The sequence below is a fragment of the Schistocerca americana genome, chromosome 1 (assembly GCF_021461395.2).
Source record: "Schistocerca americana isolate TAMUIC-IGC-003095 chromosome 1, iqSchAmer2.1, whole genome shotgun sequence".
NCBI lineage: Eukaryota > Metazoa > Arthropoda > Insecta > Orthoptera > Acrididae > Schistocerca > Schistocerca americana.
Window position 1 is genome coordinate 1,226,402,560 of NC_060119.1, and position 27,498 is coordinate 1,226,430,057.

Consider the following 27,498-nt stretch of genomic DNA (forward strand, 5'->3'; position numbering starts at 1 on the left):
AACTGATATTCATAATTTTTTTTAAAAATAATTAATTGTAAATTATTCCTCCGTGGTAGACACTTCAGAAAAATAAAGTCATACATTAAAGCTTAAGAATGTTTTTACTTGTAATAATACAGTAAATTATGACTGGCTTCTTTTGCATAGATAAACTGCGCTCTTACTGTCGTGTCATTCACTGTAAATCAGGTGCCCCTACTTGGAACGTTTAATGCGTTCGCCAGGAAATTTACTTCGTTTGCGCCACTAATGATTAATGAGAATCGCTTTGTTTTATACTTAGCATAAAGTTGAGATTATGGAGTTTCAATTCTGCAACTAGCGCGATTTGTTGTTCTACTGCTATACAAGGCATACACAGCTAATATACCGTTTCGGCGTTGAGTACGTAAGTGTGGCCGCGTCTGCCGAGCCCTAGCGCATCTCTACGCACAACAACAGCAGGCGAGAATGTTTCAAGTCTCCCTTCTTAAACATTCACTAAACAGCTTTGAAAGTTGCTGTTTTATTATCTTACATCCAGTCCTAACTACTTTAAGAGAAACGTATAGCGTTTCTTCTCGAAATTGCAGCTGAGTTGAGGGACACTATTACAGCAGACTTTGACGTCAAAAGGTGAGCTGAGGCAACTATGACAGAGGCTGCGCTCGTGGGAAATTCCACCAATAGAAGCTGCGTGCACTCTGGCTGCTGTGGCAAAAGTTGGAGGGGGTCCCCTGTTGCCACCAAATCGCTTACTTTCATTTGTTGACAGTAACTAAATTAATCTTAAAATATATAGTAAAAAATAGCATGGGAGACTCTCTCAGCAAAGTACTACTATGACATAATGAGAACGTCCTTCCACAGTTAATTTTACGTAATTAATACGCTAAGGAGACAAGGGTCTCTTCATTCATCATTGCTATGTAACGAATGACCTTCTAACGAAGTGGTTCACGTTAATCAGACAGTGTTGAGTCTGATGGTATGGCGCCGGAAAGTACACCGTTACGTTCGATCACCTACAGAAAAGCACGTTATGAGTTCAAAAATCTCTGTCTTGTCATATTTTAACAATAAATTAAAAGAATGATCTGTAACCATTGAGACTCGTAGATGATATTTCGTATGATTTTGATAGATGTACATTCACTATACAACATTGCAGAACTCAGACTGGTATGTTATTTGAAAATGTAATAATTTACATGAGATAGAAGTCCTATCACTGCAATCCCATACAGCCTGTCATCAAAACCAACAGGTTTAACACTTACGTGCTACTTCTGCGTTGGGACGACAACATCGACTGATGGGGCCGACTAGGTGGAACTGTAATAACTTAAGTGTCTTCTTCTGAATAGGCCCCTTCCAGTACAAATGAAGACAGTTACATGCTACCTGTGATAACAGTTGGTGGGAAAAGATGCGCTACTTGATCTGCAGTAAATATCTCCTTTCATTTACTGGTAAGTCAAATTCGTGGCCGCGAGAAGTGGCAGCGCGGTTAGAGATGCCATGTCACGGATAGTGCGGCCCCTCCCGCCGGAGGTTCGAGTCCTCCCTCGGGAGGGGGTGTGTGTTGTTCTTAGCACAAATTAGTTTAAGTTCAAATGGTTCAAATGGCTCTGAGCACTACGGGACTTCACTGCTGTGGTCATCAGTCCCCTAGACCTTAGAACTACTTAAACCTAACCTAACCTAAGGACATCACACACATCCATGCCCGAGGCAGGATTCGAACCTGCGACCGTAGCGGTCGCTCGGCTGCAGACTGTAGCGCCTAGAGCCGCACGGCCACTCCGGCCGGCTTAGTTTAAGTAGTGTGTAAGTCTAGGGACAGATGACCTCAGCAGTTTGGTCCCTTAGGAATTCACACACGTTTATACGCCGTCTGGCTTTACTTCTGGAATGTCATTAACTCGCTTGCTAAGTATCTATGTTTCTGGTTATTCTCTCTAACTACATATACACTCCTGGAAATTGAAATAAGAACACCGTGAATTCATTGTCCCAGGAAGGGGAAACTTTATTGACACATTCCTGGGGTCAGATACATCACATGATCACACTGACAGAACCACAGGCACATAGACACAGGCAACAGAGCATGCACAATGTCGGCACTAGTACAGTGTATATCCACCTTTCGCAGCAATGCAGGCTGCTATTCTCCCCCGGAGACGGTCGTAGAGATGCTGGATGTAGTCCTGTGGAACGACTTGCCATGCCATTTCCACCTGGCGCCTCAGTTGGACCAGCGTTCGTGCTGGACGTGCAGACCGCGTGAGACGACGCTTCATCCAGTCCCAAACATGCTCAATGGGGGACAGATCCGGAGATCTTGCTGGCCAGGGTAGTTGACTTACACCTTCTAGAGCACGTTGGGTGGCACGGGATACATGCGGACGTGCATTGTCCTGTTGGAACAGCAAGTTCCCTTGCCGGTCTAGGAATGGTAGAACGATGGGTTCGATGACGGTTTGGATGTACCGTGCACTATTCAGTGTCCCCTCGACGATCACCAGTGGTGTACGGCCAGTGTAGGAGATCGCTCCCCACACCATGATGCCGGGTGTTGGCCCTGTGTGCCTCGGTCGTATGCAGTCCTGATTGTGGCGCTCACCTGCACGGCGCCAAACACGCATACGACCATCATTGGCACCAAGGCAGAAGCGACTCTCATCGCTGAAGACGACACGTCTCCATTCGTCCCTCCATTCACGCCTGTCGCGACACCACTGGAGGCGGGCTGCACGATGTTGGGGCGTGAGCGGAAGACGGCCTAACGGTGTGCGGGACCGTAGCCCAGCTTCATGGAGACGGTTGCGAATGGTCCTCGCCGATACCCCAGGAGCAACAGCGTCCCTAATTTGCTGGGAAGTGGCGGTGCGGTCCCCTACGGCACTGCGTAGGATCCTACGGTCTTGGCGTGCATCCGTGCGTCGCTGCGGTCCGGTCCCAGGTCGACGGGCACGTGCACCTTCCGCCGACCACTGGCGACAACATCGATGTACTGTGGAGACCTCACGCCCCACGTGTTGAGCAATTCGGCGGTACGTCCACCCGGCCTCCCGCATGCCCACTATACGCTCTCGCTCAAAGTCCGTTAACTGCACATACGGTTCACGTCCACGCTGTCGCGGCATGCTACCAGTGTAAAAGACTGCGATGGAGCTCCGTATGCCACGGCAAACTGGCTGACACTGACGGCGGCGGTGCACAAATGCTGCGCAGCTAGCGCCATTCGACGGCCAACACCGCGGTTCCTGGTGTGTCCGCTGTGCCGTGCGTGTGATCATTGCTTGTACAGCCCTCTCGCAGTGTCCGGAGCAAGTATGGTGGGTCTGACACACCGGTGTCAATGTGTTCTTTTTTCCATTTCCAGGAGTGTATATTGAAAAAAGTCTTCAGATGCCTCTAACATATCCATTTTGTTGTTAGTTGCTGTGCTGACTGCAACATTAAGTAGCGAGATGTGGTACGTTCTCCAAAACGTTTACGTTTCATCTTATCGCCGAGTACTAGAAATATTTGTCCCCTAACTGTTCGATTCGCGGGTGGTGAGTGGGAAGTGAGATTATGGGCACCCTCTGTGTAAGCACAAACTTCTTTATCATTGAGCAAGACAACGCAGTGCTGAAACCCGTCTGCTTTGGCACGAAACAACTTCCGTTCCACGTATTCGTTTGCGCCACGTGTTCGCTTGCACCACGAGAGTGACTAGTCTGCCTCAAAGAACTGTAGTTACTTATCGAGTCGAGGTGGCGCCGTGGTTAGCACACTGGACTCGTATTCAGGAGTACAACGGTTCAATCCCGCGTGCGGCCATCCTGGTTTACTTTTTCCGTGATTTCCCTAAAGCGCTCCAGGCCAGGATGTTTCTTTTGAAAGGGTACGGGCGACTTCCTTCCCCGTCCTTCCCTAATCAGATGAGACCGATGACCTCGCTGTCTGGTCTCCTCCCACATAACAAGGCAACCTTCTGCTAGAGTAATATGTATCTGGGTGAATCTGCGAGTCTTGTCTTGATGGGTGGTACGATCTTTGCCTGCAGCTGGCCAATAGGAGCACTACGTGGCCGAATTGTTTTGGGACTACTTGTGACCCACTAACAAGAGGCTTCTTTCTTCCTGACGCCGTGATGAATTGACGTGCCGATTGTGCTGTCACACTGAAATAGGCACATTCATCCGACTTTTTTTCTGGATTATGGTGAGACCGTTGATGGCATTACTGATTTGCCCTGTATTTACGTGTCTCTATATTATGCGGCATTTCAGGTAATAGAGAATTAGATTTTTGTCCTCAATCAATTTTGCAGTCGTATTTGGTGTGAGGAGTGTTAGGTGTTCTCTTGTGCTTTCAAACTTCTTTGGACACCGTGAAGATCAATACCCATTTTTCATTCAGTTATCCAAGGTTTCAAGTGGCTTGTCTCAGCGCTCTCCCAACTGCAAGACAATGTTTGAGGAATTATGAGGACGTTCTGAAAAGTAATGCCTCCGATTTTTTTATGTTAAAACTCTTAAGGCTTTTTAAATAAAAAAAGATGTTAACATTCTATATCTATGTTCTCCATGCCTACATATTTATTTCTCAACATAGTCACCCTGGCGGCGAACCCATTTCTGCCAACAAGAGACCAGTTTGTTGATACCATCACTGTAGAAAGTTTGACTTTGTTGACCGCAACTCTGCCTGCAACGCCTTATCACTATCAAAGGGAATTCCACGAAGTTGTTCTCTGTTTTTCGAAACAGATGAAAATCGGATGGGGTCAAGTCGGGACTGTATGGATAGGATCGATAACAGTGAATCCAAGGCGTCGCATTGTTCCAGATATTGTAACACTGGTGTGTGATCTGGCATTGTCATGGCTAACGAGAGAGTGGTTCAAATGGCTCTGAACACTAAGGGACTTAACATTTGAGGTCATCAGTCCCCTAGAACTTAGAACTACTTAAACCTAAACAACCTAAGGACATTACACACACATCCATGCCTGAGGCAGGATTCGAACCTGCGACTGTAGCAGCAGCGCGGTTCCGGACTGAAGCGCCTAGAACCGCTCGGCCACAACGGTCGGCTAACGAGAGGGTGCTTCATGTCAGGACGAACTCTTCGAATTCGTGCTTTCAGTTGTCTGAGGGTCTCTCACCTACGGACATACTGCAATTAAGTTACATACCGCCACGTTACAGGCTACAATTCGGAGCCCTCTAGAGGCAAAGGGTTGCAACTTGCGTGAGCAGAGGTCGATCGAGTAATATGCATGAGATATAATATTTCAACCGATATTGAGAACAGAAGTAAACATTCCAAGGCATTAGTTTTCAGTATACCTTCGTAATAGTAACATGTTGCTAGTTCCATTTGTTTATTGTATTTGTGTCGAATGTAAAGATACATGGTCCATGGAATTGCCTTTGCACATGAAATATGTTATACATAAATACTGACTATTTTATTACGTTTGAATATCTTTGGCGTCTCACGAGTTTTTACTCTCCTTCCTGGGCTTTGTTTAATGGTTCTCTCCATTTGTTCGATGCTACACGTGTATTCAGTCAAAAAGCACGCCGGAATGGCAACCGGTCCGAGATGCTGGGGTTGGCGGTCGTGCGTGCATAAGGTGTGCTTGCATATGTGTGGAGTTTGTGTATCTGCAACTGGACATGTCTTCTTTATAGTAAGTAGCACTCTGTATTTTCCTACATTGCTGTGTGTGTGTGTGTGTTTGGATTTATTACAATACTGGTGTTGTCAGGCAAAGCAGCGAATTCTGCTTGTTGTACATTGGACAGAAAGTCATTTACATATACGAGAAACAATAGTGGACCTAAGATTGAGCCTTGTGGAACTTCGTAAGTGATTTCTCCCCATTCAGAACAACGCCTCTGCTTACTCTGACTGAACTAGTGAGTACAACTTTCTGCATGCTATTGATTAGATATGACAGCATCCGTTGGTTAGGTTCTATCGGCTACATTCGTATATCATACTATCCACTTTCACGCAAGGATACAGACTTGTCTAGAGTTCAGTGCAACATCTACATCTATATCTACATTTATACTCAACAATATACATTTACACCTCATCCAGAAGCGCACCCTCTCGAAACCTGGACAGCGAGCTACACCGCGAAATAGAGCGCCTCTCTTGCAGAGTGTGCCACTTGAGTTTGCTAAACATCTCCTTAACGCTATTACGCTTACCAAATAACCGTGTGACGAAACGCGCCGGTCTTCTTTGGATCTTCTCTATCTCCTCCGTCAACCCGACCTGGTATGGATCCCACACTGATGAGCAATACTCAAGTATAGGTCGAACGAGTGTTTCGTAAACGACCTCCTTTGTAGATGGACTATATTTTCTAAGGACTCTTCCAATGAATCTCAACCTGGCACCCGCCTTACCAACAATTAATTTTATATGATCATTCCATTTCAAATCGTTCTGTACGCATAGTCCCAGATATTTTACAGAAGTAACTGCTGCCAGTGTTTGTTCCGCTATCATATAATCATACAATAAAGGATCCTTCTTTCTATGTATGCGCAATACATTACATTTGTCTATGTTAAGGGTCAGCTGCCACTCCCTGCACCAAGTGCCTATCCGCTGCAGATCTTCCTGCATTTCGCTGCAATTTTCTAATGCTGCAACTTCTGTGTATACTACAGCATCATCCGCGAAAAGCCGCATGGAACTTCCGACACTATCTACTAGGTCAACATGCAGCAGCAAGGTAGAATGGAGCGTGTAGTCTGTGCGCAACGATACAGGCTCCTTCTTTAAGCTCAGACAAGTGTGTAAGTGGACAACGAAGAGACGTACGATCAACGTGGATGAGGTTGATAAACATCGTAGTAGGGCCTTAGCAAGTGTTGAATGTTAAATGACAGCTGATTATGATGATTAGTACGAAACGTTTTATAAGAAGGAGCCACACGTGCTGAAGTTGCACAGTGGAGTATCGCTGAGCACTCCCCCACTTTTGAGAGCCCCCAGTGTGGTGGCAGTGTTTGGCAGGTGGCGGCGGCTGCTGTGTGACGCGTCCCTAACGTATAAGACGCGCCCCACGCGCGCGCGAGACGGACGTCCTGCGGAGATCAATAAACACTCTGGGGAAACATTTGCCTTCCAAATCCGCGCGCCGACTGAGCGGCGGCTGGCTAGCGCGCGCCGCGGCGCCGCGCCGTGCCGTAACGTAATGGCTGCGGGCGAAAATCGTTAGCGCCGCCTGCCGGCCGGCGTCGCGCGCTGCTTACCGCACGCCTCTACTTGCCGCGCGGCCGCTTCCGGGCCGGCGCAACGCCTGCGCGGCTAATTTGGTCAGTTGGGCCGCGACGGGGGCGAGCTTTGTTCGTTCCGGCAAGGGGGACCGCCGGCGAGCCGCGTCAATGGGGATGGCTGTCTGCTGCGTTCGGCATTGTGCGCCGAAACCGGACCTCGCGCACCAGATTTTGCGATGCTGCAGCTGCTGGCGTCACTGCGGGAGACCGTCCAGTGAGAACGGCGTAAACGTAGCCGATTCCACAGCTCACTACCCGAGCATCGCATGTGCATTTCACGTCGTTCAGTCGCTTGAACTCTAGGATTTTCTCGACGTGATGATTAATGATTTGATTTCGATTGTACAGCCGAGTTATCGCTTCCATTGTCGAGGCGATATTTCGAGGACCAACCTAGCTATCTTCTTCAGGAGCTGCGAGTTATGTTTTATGTGCACTCGCTGCGGTTCTAGGCGCTTCAGTCTGGAACCGCGTGACCGCTACGGTCGCAGGTTCGAATCCTGCCTCGGGCATGGATGTGTGTGATGTCCTTAGGTTAGTTAGGTTCAAGTAGTTCTAAGTTCTAAGTCCCATAGTGCTCAGAGCCATTTGAACCATTTGAACATCTCGCTGCGTGTACTGTGTATGATGGTGGCAAATTTAGATTTCACTATCGACTTATGAACATCGAACTCAAAACGTCGGTATTTTAACATTGATGTTAACGTCTGGGGGGTAACGTTGCTCAGCGATATGAAATGGAACGAGCATTTGAGGATTCAAAAAATGGTTCAAATGGCTCTGAGCACTATGGGACTTAACATCTGTGGTCATCAGTCCCCTAGAACTTAGAACTACCTAAACCTAACTAACCTAAGGACATCACACACATCCATGCCCGAGGCAGGATTCGAACCTGCGACCGTAGCGGCCACGCGGTTCCAGACTGAAGCGGCTAGAACCGCACGGCCACAGCGGCCGGCCCTTTGAGGATTCAAATGTTCGACTTTGGTTTATTGGTTCATCTATACAGGACAATCCGCCCCGATAGCCGAGTGGTGCCGGCACGGTAGCTCAGCGTGTTCGGTCAGAGGGCTAGCTGCCCTCTTTAATAAGAAACTGAGTGAAAGGATCAAGGATCAACAGTGAACTTGGACGGGTGTCATGGGACGTCCGCGCCGATGGAACGCAACGAAAAATATCGAACAAAATGAGATTTAAAAAAAAAAAAAATAGTGGTCAGCGCGGCTGTCTGTCACGCCAAAGGTCCCGCCTGGGTCGGAGATTTTCTCCGCTCAGGGACTGGGTGTTGTGTTGTCCTCATTATTATGTCATCATCATCAGTGGAAGGCAACGGAAAACCACCACTGGAATCACTTCCCTAGACGCTTATGCGGTGGACCTCTCTGACGAGGCTTCAAAAAATGTTCAAATGTGTGTGAAATCTTATGGGACTTAACTGCTAAGGTCATCAGTCCCTACGCTTACACACTACTTAACCTAATTATCCTAAGGACAAACACACACACCCATGCAGGAGGGAGGGCTCGAACCTCCGCCGGTACCAGCCGCACAGTCCATGACTGCAGCGTCCCAGACTGCTCGGGTAATCCCGTGCGCCTGACGAGGCTTCCCCCATGACAAGACCTGCCGTAAGGCAGAACACAAAGTATGAAGGACACAGCATAAAGACCACTAGTGCGACCTGTTCTTGAGTACTGCTCGAGTGTTTGGGATCCGCAGAAGACATCGAAGCAATCAAAACAATCCAGAGGCGAGATGCTAGATTTGCTGCCGGTAGGTTCGAAAAATGGTTGAAATGGCTCTGAGTGCAACATCTGAGGTCATCGGTCCCCTGGACTTAGGACTGCTTAACCTAACTAACCTAAGGACATCACACACATCCAAGCTCGAGGCAGGATTCGAACCTGCGACCGTAGCAGCAGCGCGGTTCCGGAGTAAAGCACCTAGGACCGCTCGGTCACAGCGGCCGGCTGCTACATGTTTCAAAAGTGTTTTAAAGTGAAGGCATATTTATTCCAGTGCGTTTTTTTTTTTTAGAAAATATGGATTTTTAAGTAATTTATGTATGAGAAAAGACAGTAATTCCGCGTGGCATATTGAACAGATCGGTGGCTAAAAACCTGAGTGCATTAGACACCGATTAACTTAATAGTATAGCGAGCATTTTCATTTAAGAACAATCCGTGTTTACAGGGTGTTTCAAAAATGACCGGTATATTTGAAACGGCAATAAAAACTAAACGAGCAGCGATAGAAATACACTGTTTGTTGCAATATGCTTGGGACAACAGTACATTTTCAGACAGACAAACTTTCGAAATTACAGTAGTTACAGTTTTCAACAACAGATGGCGCTGCGGTCTGGGAAACTCTATAGTACGATATCTTCCACATATCCACCATGCGTAGCAATAATATGGCGTAGTCTCTGAATGAAATTACCCGAAACCTTTGACAACGTGTCTGGTGGAATGGCTTCACATGCAGATGAGATGTACTGCTTCAGCTGTTCAATTGTTTCTGGATACTGGCGGTACACCTGGTCTTTCAAGTGTCCCCACAGAAAGAAGTCACAGGGGTTCATGTCTGGCGAATAGGGAGATCAATCCACGCCGCCTCCTGTATGTTTCGGATAGCCCAAAGCAATCACACGATCATCGAAATATTCATTCAGTAAATTAAAGACGTCGGCCGTGCGATGTGGCCGGGCACCATCTTGCATAAACCACGAGGTGTTCGCAGTGTCGTCTAAGGCAGTTTGTACCGCCACAAATTCACGAAGAATGTCCAGATAGCGTGATGCAGTAATCGTTTCGGATCTGAAAAATGGGCCAATGATTCCTTTGGAAGAAATGGCGGCCCAGACCAGTACTTCTTGAGGATGCAGGGACAATGGGACTGCAACATGGGGCTTTTCGGTTCCCCATATGCGCCAGTTCTGTTTATTGACGAAGCCGTCCAGGTAAAAATAAGCTTCGTCAGTAAACCAAATGCTGCCCACATGCATATCGCCGTCATCAATCCTGTGCACTATATCGTTAGCGAATGTCTCTCGTGCAGCAATGGTAGCGGCGCTGAGAGGTTGCCGCGTTTGAATTTTGTATGGATAGAGGTGTAAACTCTGGCGCATGAGACGATACGTGGACGTTGGCGTCATTTGGACCGCAGCTGCAACACAGCGAACGGAAACCCGAGGCCGCTGTTGGATCACCTGCTGCACTAGCTGCGCGTTGCCCTCTGTGGTTGCCGTATGCGGTCGCCCTACCTTTCCTGCACGTTCATCCGTCACGTTCCCAGTCCGTTGAAAGTTTTCAAACAGATCCTTTATTGTATCGCTTTTCGGTCCTTTGGTTGCATTAAACCTCCGTTGAAAACTTCGTCTTGTTGCAACAACACTGTGTTCTAGGCGGTGGAATTCCAACACCAGAGAAATCCTCTGTTCTAAGGAATAAACCATGTTGTCTACAGCACACTTGCACGTTGTGAACAGCACACGCTTACAGCAGAAAGACGACGTACAGAATGGCGCACCCACAGACTGCGTTGTCTTCTATATCTTTCACATCACTTGCAGCGCCATCTGTTGTTGAAAATTGTAACTACTGTAATTTCGAAAGTTTGTCCGCCTGAAAATGTACTGTTGTCCCAAGCATATTGCAACAAACGGTGTATTTCTATCGCTGCTCGTTTAGTTTTTATTGCCGTTTCAAATATACCGGTCATTTTTTAAACACCCTGTAGAAGCTGTTCAGATTTCGGGAAACACGTTGCCATAAACTTCCTAACGCGAATGAAATGGTTTGTGCATGATTGTATTAAGATTAGCAGGGGCTTGGCAATGAACTTGTAATTCTAAACTTCAGAATATACCGAAGTTTTGCCAGTATTTCCACCTTCCATTCAAAATTAAGACATTTTCCTGATTCTTGGAATAGTTAAGTTGTATGCAGTCTGGTGCGAGTTGCAGTATGGTAGGTTTCTGCTCGGCTTTCCTACCGGCGATCTGCTGCAACGAGTTCACAGGTAGGTGCTGGTAATGGACGAAAGGAACAGCGCCGCCGCACCCCCCTCCCCCTTCACTCCCCGTCCACCCCATCTCTCTCTCTTCTCGTTCGCACAGTTTCCTCATCTCTCATTCTTCTGACTGTTCTCTTACAGTTTCCTTTCTCTCTCTCTCTCTCTCTCTCTCTCTCTCTCTCTTTCTCTCTCTCTCATCCTGTACTTTCCCTCATGCAGTCTCCGTCGTTTTCTCTTTTGTGCCTCTTTCAAAGTCTTGTCCCATCTCTTTCACACTACTCTCGTTTTCTTGCACAAGTTCGTATCTCATTTTCTTTCTGTCACCACCTCTGCCCAGCACCCACCCTATTTGATTACTATATCTCTCTTCTCTCACAGTGTCCCCCCCCCCCCCCCCCCGTCTCGTCCTCTCTCTTCGCTCACAATCTCCCCTCCCCCTCACCCTCTCTCTTCTCTCTGTATCCCCCTCCCCAACTCTCAGTCTACTCTCGTCTCCCTGTCCCTCTTATTTCTGCAGAGATTATATTAATAAATTCGACGATGAAGGTATTTTGAAATTCTTTTTCTTCTTACCGTTAATTCCGTCTAATATGGGATATGTTGCACACAAGATTTGGGAAATTTATTTAATTTAATTTAGTGGCCAGATGCCTTTTCTGTCGCCACAGTCGCGCGTTACCAAAAGGGAGGGAAGTCGTGTGCTCTGAGAAGTGTGTAAACTGTATTCTTAGCTGTGTATCGTATTCTCAGGCGGGAATTGTGAACCATTCCAGCATTCGCTTCAATACGAGGGGGAACCAAGACGTTTAAAAACTGTTGTGTGGAGAACAACATCCGTAATCCGGAAGACTTCTAGCACGGTTAAGTGATTGCAAAGTGCAGACGACATGTGGATACAGTATTACATCTTGCAGAGAAATCGGACGTGGAAAAAGTGAACAGATACAGACGAAAGCGCACCGAAAAAAGTTAAGGTCTTGGTGGCAGCTTGATGCTGACAGTTTTTAGTGAAAGTGAGAACCGTGATTGTTTTTAACTGTACTACGTAACTGGAACATTTTCACTGAACACCGAAGCAGAAACGTCCACAGTCAATGTGCATGTAGGTTATCCTTCCATGCGTATACCGACCGTCTTGTGTCGGGACGTCGCAATTGTCAATACATAGGCTGTCGCAACGTTGCGGATTGCGCTTCGGAATACTTTCCCACCCACTCCTCTCCTCGAGTATTCTTCCCACGTTCAGCTTTCCCCCTTGTGACGCGAACTAATGGAATCTCTGTCGACGAATACTGCGCAGTGAACACGTTTCCTACATCTTATTTCTCGCTGGCCTAAGGCAAAAATTACGATTATGTCATAACCAGTCCATCGTTTTCATGGATCTACCCGATCTCTCTTCCTTGCAAGTTTGCAGAGCAACATTAGCTTCCTGTGTCACAATTCCTGTCTTCTTTAAAATGTGGTGCTCTCTCTGTACTTAGATATTTCTAGTTTATAGAAAAGACGTTCCATTCCCGCCGCATACATTGTGGAAACATCGAAAGTATTTCTCAGGAATTTCATCTCAAATGACTGGATACGTGATATTTTTCTGGAATTACATAGAACTCACAGCTTCATTTCACTTCTCGCTCCTCACCTTCTCCTCTAACTCAGACTATTATATACTTATGTCCACTCATCACGGTTAAAAAAAAAAATCCCCATCGCTATCCCTTCTCTACTCTTACATAGTACATGAATACACAGAAACATACTTAAATAGAATTACACAATACAATAATCTAATTTAAAAAAGAACATGTGTAGGTCAAAGACAGAGTAGTTGGAAGGTTATGTTGGCAATACTACAAAACACAAACAGCAACACATATTTGAAGTACAAAATCAAACAGAATACAGTGGTGTGCAAAAAGTGTGTTGTGTGAACTGCATAGTGCTGCAGAACATCTAAAAAGTAGACGAAAATTATCAGCGTCTAACACAGAAAAACAATGATGTGCTAGCAGACGGCATTCCACGATGTAAGCGAGAAATCAGCGGAAAAATCACCGTAAATACAAACCAAACTATTCTTAACGAACTGTTTTTCGATCTAAAAAGCAAATCAAAAGGTAAATAAACTTAATTACAGACCACTGATGATGCTTTACCTCAATAAAGCGAAATTCGTCTGGTGAAAAAATCACGCAAATTTGTAGTTGCAACGACGAATCAAACATACCCTCATGAGTTAATTAATCTGTGTGGTTAATACATCGATCAACATCTGGAACACTTGGCGACTATGATTTAAACGAGAAATGATAGGGGAACAAAATTACATAGACGCGATCGTAAATCGCGTCGGTTCTCGCCATCGATGCGAGGTACTCACTGTATGTTCCCCTGCCAGCTATAATAATTTTTCTCTCTAATAAACATGTATATCTTTCCGATCTTAATTTAACCAGGTGTCACTTTTGCTATACCGATACGAACAGGTTTTTCTAGGTTGGATATTGTCTAACAGCCTGAAACACAGCTGCTCTAACACTCACACTATCCAGATTTCCATTCGTCTTATCTATAGCTTCTAGCGGTATGGTGGAGAGCAAGACAACTTCCGCCTTTGTAACAATTTTGTTTGTGTGGTCCTCTTCCGCAGCAAGCATATAAATACTTGTTTTGTAAACAAAACTGTCTTTTCCTGCTGCTAGTTACTTCATTTATCCCATACGCGTTTCGCCTTCTCCTGTTCTAAGGCATAATCAGTGGGATCTATTACGATACAGTCTTGTTAGTTATAGACTATCAAACAGTTCACTTCGAGACTATTTGTAAAAAAAATAATTACTTACGATTTGCTGATCGGCGTTTCCTGTTTTACAGGAGAAGGCGAAACGCGTATGGGATAAATAAAGTAACTAGCAGCAGGAAAAGGCAGTTTTATTTACAAAACAAATAGTCCGCCTTTTTGTTTGATTCTGTATCATGCAAACTGCATTTTCATTCCTGTAATGCAGGTACGTTTGCTGCTAAGGGCTTGATGTTTGAAAACTTTGACAGAAGTACTGAACGAGGATGGCTCAGTCGAGAGGACAGTAGATCGAATCACTGTTCGGCCACCATATGTAGGTTTTCCGCCGCGCGGGATTAGCCGAGCGGTCTGTGGCCCTGCAGTCATGGACTGTGCGGCTGGTCCCGGCGGAGGTTCGAGTCCTCCCTCGGGCATGGGTGTGTGTGTTTGTCCTTAGGATAATTTAGGTTAAGTAGTGTGTAAGCTTAAGGACTGATGACCTTAGCAGTTAAGCCCCATAAGATTTCACACACATTTGAACATTTTTTTGTAGGTTTTCCATGGTTTCTCTAGATCTCATACCGTGAACGCCAGGCCAGTTTCCTTAAAAGGTGCAAGACCGATTTCCTCCCTTATCCTTCCCCACCACTCCTGCACCGTCTCTCCGTGGGTCAGGACTTTTGATTGGCAAGTCAAATCAGCTGTTTACGCGTTCCATTTTATTTGGGTGCATATAGAGCAGAATTTTTGCAAAAGGCAACTCGATTCATCTCGTGCAGCTCGTGAACGAAGGTCGGAGAAACAAGTATGAGTTACTACATTGCCTGAAGTTCACAGATTGTGAAAAATCACCTGGTGTAGTTTGAACCAAATCCAAACTAACAGTCTTGAGAAATTGTTCATTGATTCAAATACGTTTTTATAATGAAAAATATACAGTGATGAGCCAAAAAATTACGACCATCTGTTTACTAGCGCGTTGCTGCACCTCTGGCACAGAATACAAGAGCTATTCTGTGGAGCAGAGATGTGTGGCACGCAGTTACCGAAAATTATGTGTCCGAAAGAGTCTCAGATGTTCAACCGATGGATGTCCATGTTATTGCAGCTAACGATACATAAAAGAAAAAGTACCGCCAAAGCTGTATCTGTCACACGACTCGTTTCGGCGGCACATTACCGCCATCCTCAGGCCCCACCACTGGCAAAAGACCACTTGATTCCCTTGGCGCATTTACTGTGGTATCCTTGTTTCTAGCACACGTGGGCTAGCTTACACACTCAACACCGTGTTATCTCCAGTGCAGTCACCAAGGAAAGGATTCATCTTCCAAGACGCTACTCCAGGCAGGTGTAAAATGACTGTGTGCAACGGAAAATAATAAACGCTAAAATGAAGATTTGGCCCTGTCTTACTACCCCCTTAAGCAGACTTTAGGAATTTAGGATCTCTTAATTCTTTAAATTACAAGCTAAGCATAAACGAATGATGAAGGCAACTAATCATACTAAATGATAAACGTTGTTCCTGCTTATATATTTATTGTAGAGTAAAAAAAAAACTCTTTATATTACAAAATTTACATTTCCTAAGTAAAATTGCTGACCAATTGCCCAACTGTGCCCCTTATTATGACTGCGCGGTCTAATATCAATAACGCGAAATGACTGACATCATCTACCTACCAAACACTGGAAGACACTACTTGCAAAGATGATCTGCGGCGGTGTAGATTAGATTAGATTAGATTAATACTAGTTCCATGGATCATGAATACGATATTTCGTAATGATGTGGAACGAGTCGAATTTTCCAATACATGACATAATTAGGTTAATACTTAAGTTAATATAACAACTTTTATTTTTTGTGTTTTTTTGTTTTTCTTTATTTTTTATTTTTATTTTTTTATTTTTTTATTTTTCTTTTTTTTTCTTTTTTTCTTAATTTATATCTAAAAATTCCTCTATGGAGTAGAAGGAGTTGTCATTCAGAAATTCTTTTAATTTCTTCTTAAATACTTGTTGGTTATCTGTCAGACTTTTGATACTATTTGGTAAGTGACCAAAGACTTTAGTGCCAGTATAATTCACCCCTTTCTGTGCCAAAGTTAGATTTAATCTTGAATAGTGAAGATCGTCCTTTCTCCTGCTATTACTTTTGAATTGTGTTTGGTTGTTAATAACAAATTTCATAAGAGAGTATATATACTGAGAAGCTACTGTGAATATCCCTAGATCCTTAAATAAATGTCTGCAGGATGATCTTGGGTGGACTCCAGCTATTATTCTGATTACACGCTTTTGTGCAATAAATACTTTATTCCTCAGTGATGAATTACCCCAAAATATGATGCCATATGAAAGCAATGAGTGAAAATAGGCGTAGTAAGCTAATTTACTAAGATGTTTATCACCAAAATTTGCAATGACCCTTATTGCTTAAGTAGCTGAACTCAAACGTTTCAGCAGATCATCAATGTGTTTCTTCCAATTTAATCTCTCATCAATGGACATACCTAAAAATTTGGAATATTCTACCTTAGCTATATGCTTCTGATTAAGGTCTATATTTATTAATGGCGTCATACCATTCACTGTACGGAACTGTATGTACTGTGTCTTATCAAAATTCAGTGAGAGTCCGTTTACAAGGAACCACTTAGTAATTTTCTGAAAGACAGTATTGACAATTTCATCAGTTAATTCTTGTTTCTCAGGTGTGATTACTATACTTGTTTCATCAGCGAAGAGAACTAACTTTGCCTCTTCATGAATATAGAATGGCAAGTCATTAATATATAACAAGAACAACAAAGGACCCAAGACCGACCCTTGTGGAACCCCATTCTTGATAGTTCCCCAGTTTGAGGAATGTGCTGATCTTTGCATGTTACGAGAACTACTTATTTCAACTTTCTGCACTCTTCCAGTTAGGTACGAATTAAACCATTTGTGCACTGTCCCACTCATGCCACAATACTTGAGCTTGTCTAGCAGAATTTCATGATTTACACAATCAAAAGCCTTTGGGAGATCACAAAAAATCCCAATGGGTGGTGTTCGGTTATTCAGATCATTCAAAATTTGACTGGTGAAAGCATATATGGCATTTTCTGCTGAAAAACCTTTCTGGAAACCAAACTGACATTTTGTTAGTACTTCATTTTTACAGATATGTGAAGCTACTCTTGAATACATTACTTTCTCAAAAATTTTGGATAAAGCTGTTAGAAGGGAGATTGGACGGTAATTGTTGACATCAGATCTATCCCCCTTTTTATGCAAAGGTATAACAATAGCATATTTCAGTCTATCAGGGAAAATGCCCTGTTCCAGAGAGCTATTACACAGGTGGCTGAGAATCTTACTTATCTGTTGAGAACAAGCTTTTAGTATTTTGCTGGAAATGCCATCAATTCCATGTGAGTTTTTGCTTTTAAGCAAGTTTATTATTTTCCTAATTTCAGAGGGAGAAGTGGGTGAGATTTCAATTGTATCAAATTGCATAGGTATGGCCTCTTCCATTAACAGCCTAGCATCTTCTAATGAACACCTGGATCCTACTATATCCACAACATTTAGAAAATGATTATTAAAAATAATTTCAACTTCTGACTTTTTGTTCGTAAAGTTTTCATTCAATTTGATGGTAATACTGTCTGCCTCTGCTCTTGGTTGACCTGTTCCTCTTTTAATAATATTCCAAATTGTTTTGATTTTATTATCAGAGTTGCTGATTTCAGACATGATACACATACTCCTGGATTTTTTAATAACTTCTCTTAATATAACACAGTAGTTTTTATAATTTTTGATAGTTTCTGGGTCACTACTCTTTCTTGCTGTCAGATACATTTCCCTTTTCCGGTTACAAGATATTTTTATACCCTTAGTAAGCCATGGTTTGTTACAAGGTTTCTTACGAGTATATTTAACTATTTTCTTGGGGAAGCAGTTTTCAAATGCATTTACAAAAATGTCATGAAATAAATTATATTTTAAATTGGCATCAGGTTCACGGTACACCTCATCCCAGTCTAACTGCTGTAGGCTTTCCCTGAAATTTGCAATTGTTAAATTGTTGACTGAACATACTACTTTGGAGGACTGTTTAGTATTGCTGAATGGAGCTATGTCATATATTGTAACTAGCTGTGCACCATGATCAGAAAGACCATTCTCAACAGGCTGAGCATTTATCTGATTAAACTTATCTTGGTCTATAAAGAAGTTATCTATCAGTGAGCTGCTATCCTTTACCACCCGAGTAGGAAAATCAATAACGGGTGTCAAATTGAAAGAACCGAGTAATACTTCAAGGTCATTTTTCCTATTATCCTCTTTCAGAGAATCTACATTGAAGTCCCCACAAATAATAATTTGCTTCCCCCTGTCTGACAGATAGCACAACAAGGTGTCCAAATTTTTCAGAAATAGATGAAAATTTCCTGATGGGGACCTATATACAGTTACAATTATAAATGTGCCTTTATTTAATTTAAGCTCACAGGCACATGCTTCTATATGTTTCTCTACACAAAACTTTTTTGTTTCTATACTTTTTGCACAATGATAACTTTTGACATATATGGCAACTCCTCCTTTCTCCATATTTTCTCTCATTACATGTGCAGAGAGCTTATAACCACTTACATTTACCTTATCCATATCAGTAACAATGTGATGCTCAGACAGGCATAGTATATCTATTTCATTCTCAGCTTCTAAATCTTCCAAACAAACCAGAAGCTCATCTACTTTATTCTTTAAACTCCCAATATTTTGATGAAATATACTTACATTATTTTTAATTATACTTTTATGAGAACCTTTCCTTATTCTAACATTTGCAGTACTCTCCTGTCTGAGTTTCTCATTGTGCTTAGGCCTAGTTCCTATACCAGTGGTCACATGGTGTTCAGAGAGGCAGATTATGTCAATTGGGTTGGGTGACTTTAGTTCATCAATGCAATTACCTAGGACTGAGATACAACTTGGTGGAGATAAAATTTCTGGTGATTGGTGAAAATTTATAATTGATAGCTGTGATTGGTGATCCAATGTGCTAGAATTGTGCTGCTGAATTTCTTTCCTAAACTGAAGATTTGTTTCAATCCTGAGCTCTCGTAGAACTTGACATCTTTCTGTCTTACCTATCCTAAAAAAGGTGCTGCTCCAACACCTGTAACCACTGGTATTTTACCATTCATGGCAGTGCCTCCCCCCCTTAAATTTCCTGCTATTACCCCAGCCAGTTTCCCCTTCCCTTTCCTGTTGAGATGTAGGCCGTGCCTGGTATAGTCCCACCTACTGAGATAATCAACAGGAACCACACCAATATGAGCCCCCGCACCCGACACAAGCAGCCGTTCCAACTCCAAATTAACTCTCCCAACAGAAGAGTTCAAATGAGGCCGGTCATGGCGTCTCAGGACAGATACAAATTCAACATTGGTGTGTCTCGATGCCGACGCAATCTTTACCAGGTCACACTCTATACTGTACCCAGGATCTCTGTCGATGCTGTTCCCTGGCCCTCCCACAATAACCACGGTGTCTTCCCTGGTAAATCCTTTACAGAGTGAACCTAAATCCTCTGTCACCTGATCCAGACTAGCACTTGGTATGAAAAAATTTGTGACCTGGTATTCTGGTCCTAATTCCTCCTGCAGAAGTTGGCCTACACCTCTGGCATGAGAACTGCCTAACAACAAAACTTTCTTCCTTTTCGATGACTTTCCTACATTCTTTTTCAATTTCCTATTGAAAGTTTGTTGTGTCCTGTCTACACCTACCTCTGCTTGAGGCTCATCAGTTTCTAACTGAAGCAACAGGTCAAACTTATTTTTGACATTCACCACAAAACTGTCAGACTTAGTTCTAGGCCTGTTCCTTCTGCTTCCTGTTGCCACTTCCCACCTCTCTTTGCCCTTCTCCCTCCTTAACCTGTCCAGGTCTTCCCTAGCCTGATCTAGCTCAGCCTGAAGGGCAGCAATTTTCTCCTCCTGTTCCACTATCTTCCTATCTCTGCTGCAAATCCTACATAACCACTGATGAGCCTGGTCCACTTTCCCAACACCCACGCCACTGCAGTCCCCCCAGTGAAAAAAACTACTGCATCCATCACACCAAACCCCGGAACTAACAATTCTACGGCAAGTCAGGCACTTCTCACTCATGGCAAAAATAATACTTTAGCTAGAATAAATCAATTAAATTACCGAAAATCAAAAAAGACGTTACAAGAATTAAGCCTATTCACAAATGTATATAAGCAAGTTTCTGATTTAAAATTCCGCTGGTTTTCTGAGATCTGTATTAAAACAACGAAGGTATACGCTATTTATTATATATTTCACTCGATGGAATGAAAAAAGGGCAATTAAACGAGATACTTTAACTTTGATTCTCCAAAAGCGTTACGAGAATAGGCCTATAAACAAATGTATATAGGCAAGTTTCTGATATAAAGTTACGCTGTTTTTCTGAACTCTGTATTAAAACAATGAAGTTATACGCTATTTACGGTAGTTTACTTATTTGTTACCGAGAAACTAGTTAAATTACCTTGAAACAAGAAACAAACACGTTTACAAAATTTAAGCCTAAGCACGACTTCGCGAGGTTACGATCTTTTCGTGTTTTCTGAAAAAATACGCAAATAAAAGTCAAACCTTTAACGGCAAGACTAAACGATACACTAATGCACGTATTTAATTTGTTGTCAGCGTTAAACTAAATTATATTCCTGTCTAAATCACTTAACTTTCTGGAAATGGTTTCTGGCGTCACTTACTCGGCGGCCATCTTGGAACAGATAGCTGTGGGACCTCAGTGGAAATAAACTAACGCGATCACAGTTAGTTAGCTTTTATAGCCATAATAAGCCCAAGCAATTTGCGATATCACCGTATGTACTGCGTCTGGTGCGTCGAAGTGATGGTTCTCGTACTCGTCTACGACGATGGAAGAACTCCAGCCACAAATAAACTCTTTTAAACACTAGGGCGGCAGTAGGCGGTCCTCTGACTAATATACTCTAATACTGTCTTCTCCTCTCTGTGTTCTACACACGAGAAACGCGAACTCCCAGCCACAAGTACGGAGTTCAGATAACGTCTCAATGTAAAAATAGGCAGAGGAAGTGCTCTCAATTACTGAACTCTGCGTACTCAACGACTACTTCCAACCCAGAGGTGAAGTCCAGAATCGTATAGGTTCGCAACAGTACAGTCCCTAACTGTTCTAACTATAAACTCTCCTGAGAGCAAAGACAGAAAATCCGTCTGTATCGACGGAGCTGATATCGAGCGACCGTCACACACGGGCGCTCACAACGGACGACGATCTCTCCAGCGCTGGCTTGCCAGCAAGGCTTGGCTCCCCACGATCGTTGCCGGGCGCGGTGGCCAAGCGGTTCTAGGCACTACAGTCTGGAACCGCGCGACCACTGCGGTCGCAGGTTCGAATCCTGCCTCGGGCATGGATGTGTGTGATGTCCTTAGGTTAGTTAGGTTTAAGTAGTTCTACGTTCTAGGGGACTGATGACCTCAGAAGTTAAGTCCCACAGTGCTCAGAGCCATTTATTTTGAACCCCACCATCGTAATTCCGAAAACGAATCATACTCCCGAAACCACGGAATATTCTCCCTCTCTACAGATTCTTCCGAACGCTGACCAACCATATTTTAGTCTTTTGTCGTCCAGCGCGGAAAGTTTGCGAGGAAAAACCTATAGCCGTACGATGGTACGCTTCTGATTGAAAATCCTTGGAAATAACCCAGCCTGCTTGGTTTCCGAGGTGCCACTTCTTCGTTCCTCTCACCTGCGTCCAAGGTTTTCAGCGTTCGGAAGTATCATCCAGTTATCCTTCCGGCCCCTACTACAATAACGGCCACCCGTCACCCTATTGTGCTCCAGAGCTCAGATGCCACGACGTCCGTCTAGCTACTTCCTGTGTTTAAGAAGGACCAACACCTGTGCGGGCCTTCCACCCAGAGCTTGAGTTCTGCCTGCCGTTTCATCTCCACTGGCGTTCCAACCTCTACTAGTAAAGGCAGTCACTCATTACGCCATTTTAAGGTAAAGATACTCCGTCACCTTTCATGCAATAAGAGTTAACAATTATTTACAATGTGTACGTGACAATGTCAGTCTCCTTTATATATTTATATATACGATGTACAACATATCACATGATACCTAATTGTGTTTGCAGATCACGTATGTGGATGAGTTCTTGTAAGGTGCGAAATTATAGCCACCTTACAATCTGAGCAGGCGACACGTTTCAATTGATCCAAAGTCCAATATCGACCATCCCGTGCCCGCGATGAGGCCCATGCTTCGTCCAGTGCCTTCACGCCACATCATGGTTTCACCATACTTCATCCACTTTCCGTAGATGCTCACGACAGCAACACGCCAACAGCCGACCAGCTTCCCGATTCCGAGATGCTCGCTCCCAGGAGCCATGCCAAACCCAGACAGCAGCTATCGGACACGGTCTGACAATGGACGCCTCTCAGCTTGTGTTGTCAGCTGCTTCATTTACGATTACGTTGGTGACAAACGTGCATAAGCTTGTTAGGTTCCGGAAGCAATACAGGGCTATTACAAATTATTGAAGCGATTTCATAAATTCACTGTAGCTCCATTCATTGACATATGGTCACGACACACTACAGATACGTAGAAAAACTCATAAAGTTTTGTTCGGCTGAAGCTGCACTTCAGGTTTCTGCCGCCAGAGCGCTCGAGAGCGCAGTGAGACAAAATGGCGACAGGAGCCGAGAAAGCGTATGTCGTGCTTGAAATGCACTCACATCAGTCAGTCATAACAGTGCAACGACACTTCAGGACGAAGTTCAACAAAGATCCGCCAACTGCTAACTCCATTCGGCGATGGTATGCGCAGTTTAAAGCTTCTGGATGCCTCTGTAAGGGGAAATCAACGGGTCGGCCTGCAGTGAGCGAAGAAACGGTTGAACGCGTGCGGGCAAGTTTCACGCGTAGCCCGCGGAAGTCGACGAATAAAGCAAGCAGGGAGCTAAACGTACCACAGCCGACGGTTTGGAAAATCTTACGGAAAAGGCTAAAGCAGAAGCCTTACCGTTTACATTTGCTACAATCCCTGACACCCGATGACAAAGTCAAACGCTTTGAATTTTCGGCGCGGTTGCAACAGCTCATGGAAGAGGATGCGTTCAGTGCGAAACTTGTTTTCAGTGATGAAGCAACATTTTTTCTTAATGGTGAAGTGAACAGACACAATGTGCGAATCTGGGCGGTAGAGAATCCTCACGCATTCGTGCAGCAAATTCGCGATTCACCAAAAGTTAACGTGTTTTGTGCAATCTCACGGTTTAAAGTTTTGGGCCCCTTTTTCTTCTGCGGAAAAAACGTTACAGGACACGTGTATCTGGACATGCTGGAAAATTGGCTCATGCCACAGCTGGAGACTGACAGTGCCGACTTCATCTTTCAACAGGATGGTGGTCCACCGCACTTCCATCATGATGTTCGGCATTTCTTAAACAGGAGATTGGAAAACCGATGGATCGGTTGTGGTGGAGATCATGATCAGCAATTCATGTCATGGCCTCCACGCTCTCCCGACTTAACCCCATGCGATTTCTTTCTGTGGGGTTATGTGGAAGATTCAGTGTTTAACCCTCCTCTACCAAGAAACGTGCCAGAACTGCGAGCTCGCATCAACGATGCTTTCGAACTCATTGATGGGGACATGCTGCGCGGAGTGTGGGAGGAACTTGATTATCGGCCTGATGTCTGCCGAATCACTAAAGGGGTACATATCGAACATTTGTGAATGCCTAAAAAAACTTTTTGAGTTTATGTATGTGTGTGCAAAGCATTGTGAAAATATCTCAAATAATAAAGTTATTGTAGAGCTGTGAAATCGCTTCAATCATTTGTAATAACCCTGTACTTTCCTGGATAAGATTTAAGAGGGGCATCATCTGCTGCTTGACATAACCCCACAGGACTATATTTTAATCAGTAAAATGATGACAGTTTGTCACTTTAATACAGACTAGACATTGATCATTGATGGTCGTTTTACCAATTGAAAGCTAAGAACTTTACGTAGTCAGTCAGTGGCATTCTGTAATAATATTCCATATACCAAGTTCAAAAATGGTTCAAATGGCTCTGAGCACTATGGGACTCAACTGCTGTGGTCATAAGTCCCCAAGAACTTAGAACTACTTAAACCTAACTAACCTAAGGACATCACACACATCCATGCCCGAGGCAGGATTCGAACCTGCAACCGTAGCGGTCGTGCGGTTCCAGACTGTAGCGCCTTTAACCGCTCGGCCACTCCGGCCGGCTCATATACCAAGTGACATAGCGTTATGTACACCAGAAGGTGCAACATAAAAGTTGCGAAACCGCTTGTGTTATTCCACAATAAAATCAGCTACTGCGGACTGTTGCATTTTTATTCATTTTTATCTTTTAGTACTTTTAACACCTTTAAGCCGGTCGCGGTGACAGAGCGGTTCTAGGCGCTTCATTCCGGAACCGCGCGGCTGCTACGGTCGCAGATTCGAATCCTGCCTCGGTCATGGATGTGTGTCATGTCCTTAGGTTATTTAGGTTTAAGTAGTTCTATGTTCAAGAGGATTGATGACTTCCGATGTAAAACCGCATAGTGCTCAGAGCCATTTGAACCGTAACACCTTTAAACACTTGTTCATAAATCATGCGTACCAATCAATCATACGTACCAACCTGTCCTTTACATAAATTGAAGGCGGAGGGGGAAAAGGAACGAGAATGGAAAGAAGCATTGATATCACTTTGTATGGTGGCTCTAATTTCGCACGTTACAAGCACTCATCCACATACTTTGCCGTGATTTACAACCGGAATAAGGTATCATTTGATAGCTAGTACGTCGCATATATGAATATTTAAAGAAGACTGACGTTGTCACGTACACCTTGTAAATAGTTGTTAACGCTTATCACATGAAAGGTGACGGAGTGTCTTTATTATCAAAACGGCGTAATGAATGCTTGCCTATACTAGTAGAAGTTGGAACGCCAGTGGAAATGAAACGGCAGGCGTAGCTCAGGCCCTCGCTGGAAAAGCCTGCACAGGTGTGTTGGTCCTGCTTAATACAGGAAATAGCCCAAGATGGACAGTCAGGGCAACTGAGCGCTGAAGCACAATACAGTGGCAGCCGGCCGGTTTTGTGGCGGGGCCGGAAGGATAACTGGATAATACTTCGGAAACTCTGAAAATCTTGGATGCAGCAGAGAGGAACAAGGAAGCATTACCTCGGAAATCACACAGGCTGGATTACTTCCGAGGATTTTTACTCTGAGAAGCGTACCATTGTATGAATTCCTAATTAACGAGGATAGGTATTCCCATGCAAACTTTCCGCGCTGGACAACAAAAGACTAAAATATGGTTGGTCGGCGATTGGGAGAATCTGTAGAGCGGGAGAATATTACGTGGTTTCGAGAATATGATTCGCCTTCTGCTTTTACGAGGGAGGGAAGCCGAGCTTTGCTGGGAAGCCAGCAGTGGAGAAAAAGAGGTCTTGTGTATTGAGCGCGCGTGTCTGACAGTCGCTCAGTATCAGCTTTGTTGCTACAAACGGACGTGCTGTCTTTGCTCTCAGTAGAATTTATAGTTAGAACGGGTAAGCACTGTACTGTTGCGAACTTATACGATTCTGGACTTCTCCTCCGCGTAGGAAGTCATCATTGAGTATGCAAAATTCAGTGATTCAGGGCACTTCTTCTGCCTATACTCACATTGAGACGTTATCTGAACTTCGTCCTTGTGGCTGGGAGTTCGCTTTTCTCGTCTGTAGAACACAGAGAGGAAAAGATAGTATTAGATTAGGCTAGTCATAGGACCCGTCTTATATCCTATATATCCTATTCCCTACCCTCTCCTCAGTTACCATTCCTTTTCTTTCTCTAATTACATTAACACACCACTGCCTTGTGGTTGGTCTCGGGAGGGATGAAGGCTAAGGGAGAAAACCCTGAAAGAAAATCTGGAGTGGGGCCCCAAAGGCGGTTGGAAGGCGTACTACGTCTCCTTTCGGCAGCTCCTGCAACCGAAGTGATACCAGACGTATTGGCTTGCCTTTACTCTGGATATTATCATTTAGGTCGAGAGGGAGACCGTGATGATTGGGCAACTCACGTGTCTTCATGTTTTATCGCTCAGGCTTGTAGCATCCTGGAGAGGACACTTCAGCGACGTCCAAGGACTTCGGCACAACACTGGAAGAGGCAGTTACCGGTTATAAGCTCTGTCTGCTTGGCGTAAGACTCGAGTGCCAGGGGCCACTTCCGACGGTGGGAGAGATCATTGCATCTCATTGGACAGCTACCGCCCGCCTCAAGCTGGGCAGCCCCCAGCCAATAAGGTGCTGTCCCGCCACTATCCGCCTGCTTCACGGGGTGTGTGTAGCTTAGAAGTAATCTTCGACAAGCGGGTTGATATAGTACACCTACCAACAACAAAAATGAAATAATAAAGAAATCACTATTTCGTATTGCCATCTGGAATGTTAGGACCATGTGTCCAAGGTACATTGACGATGCCAAAGAGGTTGATTTCATCCGTAAGACTGCCGTAATTGACAGAGAGCTCCACCGTATGAATGTTGACATCGCGGGACTGCAGGAGACGCGGCTTCCAGACGCGGGCTCTATCAGGGAGGATAATTACACATTCTTCTGGCAGGGGAAGTCTCAAGACGAACCAAGACTTCATGGCGTGGGATTTGCTGTTAAAAACGCCCTCCTGGACTGTACCGTGCCACCATCTGGTGGAACAGAGCGAATTATTGATTTGAAAATAGGCTCCTCAAGTGGCACTGTCAATATCCGAAATGTGTACGCTCCTACATTATCATCCAGCATGGAAGAGAAGGATCTGTTTTACTCAGTGACAGAATAGCCAAGGTACCTAGCACCGAGACACTGTATATTCTAGGGGACTTTAACGCTAGAGTTGGATCAGATAACGACATATGGCCGAATTGCCAGGGACATCATGGGGTGGGAAAAATGAATGAAAATGGTCAGAGACTGCTTGAAGTTTGCTGCTTTTATGGACTCTGTATCACAAACACATATTTCCAGCTTAAGGATCAGCACAAGGTGTCTTGGAGACACCCGCGCTCTCATCACTGGCATCAACTTGACTTAGTCATAGCTAGGCGTACTGGTCTCAGAAATGTGCTACTGACACGAAATTATCATAGTGCTGATTGCAACACTGACCACGCCCTAGTGGCGTGCGCATTGAGGCTCACTCCTAAGAAATGTCACCACGCGAGAGGTCATCCCCGTATCAACACAGATCATGTTCATGACACACAAAGAAAGCAGGATTTTGCCAGTAATT